This window comes from Brassica napus, chromosome C6, assembly GCF_020379485.1.
Source record: "Brassica napus cultivar Da-Ae chromosome C6, Da-Ae, whole genome shotgun sequence".
NCBI lineage: Eukaryota > Viridiplantae > Streptophyta > Magnoliopsida > Brassicales > Brassicaceae > Brassica > Brassica napus.
In genome coordinates, this window is record NC_063449.1 from 16,074,687 (window position 1) to 16,078,386 (window position 3,700).

Consider the following 3,700-nt stretch of genomic DNA (forward strand, 5'->3'; position numbering starts at 1 on the left):
TAGTGTATGAGTTCATCAAGTTAGGTTTAAATCGTATTAGTTCTACTTTTTTATTGATAAATTTTTGTAATATATCGTATGAACATTGACTCACATAGGGTTCAAACTCGACCCCCAAAATAACATAAGGTTCAAACCCAAACCCCTAATAACATAGGTTTCAAACCCGAACCCCTAAATAATATAGGGTTCAGACCCTAAACCCTAAGTTAGATATGGTTCAAATCCTAAACCGTTAACACATAATGTTTAACAAATTTGAGTTTAGTGTTTAACAAGTTATATTTTAATTTTTTCGAAATTAAAGTTTGTGTTTAACAAGTTAGTCTATTAACATGAACAAATGTTTTCGACGAATCTTAGATTTTCGTGTTTTAGAGTTTGATGTTCTTGTACTTATTAGAGTTCAGTGTCTTGCAAATACAATGATGTTTCTTTATCAACAGAAAATCCTCATTCTTTAAGAGGAGCAAATTTCCACAACCCACAAAAAGCATAAATATGCATCTTATCCAACAAGAGAATCAAAAAATTTGGGTGTTTTAAAAAATAATTCCTCAAGAACATTGGATGAACAAGGAATAACACATTTAAAGTAAAAAACTTAGAAAATACGTAAATTTTGGAAAATTATGATTTGGTAAATATTCTCAGATTGTGGAGAGATTTAAGGAATATTTACATTATGAATTTGGCAGAACATACATTCTGACGGGTGTAGACTGCAGATACACTAGTAGACTATGTAATTCTGATGTGCTAGAATACATTATTTTTGTATATAACGCAATCACACCGTCGTAGAATATTTCTATATAGACAGATTTTGTGATTTCGTGTTAGTAGATATAATAGTAAATAATAGTTTTCGAAATCTACTGTAGTTCAGAATAAAGGGAAATTTGCAGCCCGTTTATTCTACGGTGGTAGATATTGACCATTAAGTACATATTGCGGTGTACGTCCTGCAGATATCTATGTAGTTATATGAAACTACAATCTACAAGGTCCTAGGCAATAGATTGTGTTTTCTGCTTTCTGTAGATTGAAAAATGAAATTGTGTTCCACTAATATTTAGTCAACCAAAATATTTTTCATATGATTGTTTTTTGTTTATGTACATTTTGTATTATTTTTCATATTTTTCTGATTTTTAAAATAATTTATATGGATTTTTAAAGTTGGCCAAGGGTACCTGAGTCAAAAACAGACCAAAAATAAATTTATGACAAAGGGACAATGTAGTTGTTTTTCTGTTCCGTTTTGGCAATTTTTTCTTTTTTTATACTTCTATCCATGTTTTCAAACAATTTTCATTTATACTGATATCCATGTTTCTAAACAGTACCAAAAGGTATTTCAATTTTAATAATATAGATATATAGTGTTAATACATCTTAACTTTGGTAACAAATCCCTTTACTATTATTTGAGGAGCATTCTAAATAATAAACCTTTGCCTCATGTGTTATTATCAAGATTGTCATTACTTATGTGTCATCATGAGAGCTCTTCTCATAGCATTTAGTGAATAACCCTTGCTTGCCTAGACTAATTACATATAGTGCCATTGGACATTTAAGTTTCATGTTTATGCATAATATAATTGGTTTTGATGGATTATACATATATCTCTTATTTTCATGCGAGTTTTAAAAATGTATTTATTGCTTTCATGCTTATATCTTCTCGTTCTTTCTTGGCTGTATCTTTTATTGCAACCTAACAATAGTAGTCAACTGTATTGTAATCATTATCGCATTGTAAACAAGTTTTTATTTCATATATTTCTTATTGGATGATTTACATTCTACAAAATATAATATTGGTGTATGAGTTTTATATGGAGTGATAACACATTTCGTAGTTTGAAAAAAATAGGACCATATATTGATCAACGTTGTAGAAAGTTGCTATATTTCTAATAAACTATAGTTTACTACATAAATATAATGCATAATTTAACTTATTTTTTAATGGTATACGTACTATGTAAGCGTATAGTTTAAATATTATATATAATATAATGCATAATCTAATCCTTTTTAATCTTGTATGTACTAGGTGGTGCCCAAACAAATTTAGTTACTATATATATGGCAATTTTTCAATGCAATTTAATAATATTTTCCCAATATTTCAAATCATTGAATGTATAAATTAATTGCAATATATATTGGGCATTCGAAAAATTATTTCTTGATTCACACTAGAACGCGGAAGATCGACATTAAATGCCATATATATTGGGCAAATATTATTAAATTTATTTACTTTCCATTATATATTCACAAATTAGCATTCGAAAAATTATTATAGGAAAGTTTTGACTCAGACCAGTATTCATATGGAAATTAGAACAATTTGTGCTACAATTATTTATTAATTTAAAGTCCCATATAATTTCTATTCAATTCCTTAGATTAAGCACCAAGATTCTGAAATTAAGGACTCAACCCATCACAACACGTCAATCTTGTTATATTCGATCAAGTTAATTTACAAAGTTAATTTTGTTTCCTATATGTTGATTTCTTAATTATATTACTTTCCATAATTTTAAAATTGGCAGCTAAAAGTTAGGGATTAATTCGATTTGATTTAGGCGAGATAATACTCTTTTCTCTCTAATCTTTCATAAGCAAAACCCTATAAGTGATCCCTGTATATAACATTAGACTAAAATTCATCCACATCAAAACCTACTATTTTTCTACATATAAAAAAAATTCATGAATTTCGTCTTTGATTTTGCTTACATTGTTTTTCATCATGATAAGGTCGATTAAAGAATGTGATTAACAATGATGGGTTTCAAAAATTATTTTTGAACCTAACGATGTTCTAGAAATCAATGTTTTCAGAAAGAGGTAACATTTCGTTTACTGAATTTGGTAAATATATGTGTTTAGTTTGGTAAGTTGATACTTTGTTATGGCTTTCTATAGAATTGCAAACCACGAGTTCTGAAGACACTTCTAACAGTAGTTGTGGTTTTATCAATTTTTTATTTGTTTCTTTATAAATTTGTTTTTTTCATATTTTATTATTCTGTTGCATATGTTTCATTTTATTTTATATTCATAATTTATATTATGAAAACAATAATGCTCTTGCTTTTTTTTGTTTCATCTTAAATTCATAATAAATTTATATAAGTCTTTACTTAGATGTATTTCCATAAAATATAATTAAAATACCCCAATAAATTAGTCTATATAGTTTTAAAGTTATAATCTCTTTTAATCCATCACTCCGCGCAAGGCGCGGATTACCACCTAGTTTAAGTTATTATGTACATGTACGTAGCACAGGACGAAACACTAGTACTTGTATAAATTAAAAGCATAAAACCAATCGCATATTGTTATGAGAAATTCATTATATCATATCATAACTAAATGGAAACACACATAAATAAATCATGAATTTTTGTCAAATTCTAACACAGTCGTGATCTATTAGAATATATGAAACATAAACTCTTAATTCATAATAAAGAAAAAAAAACACAATAAACAACACATGCATAGAAAATATGGTTTCTTGTAACCCAAGAAAGTTACACATACAGTACTACTGAAACGAAGTGCTTGCCGAGTGCACAGAAAATAAAAAAGTTCAATTTCAAAGATAACTTAACATTTCAACGTTTATTTCAACTTATCATTGTGTTCAAAAACATTAAACCCTTTCAGT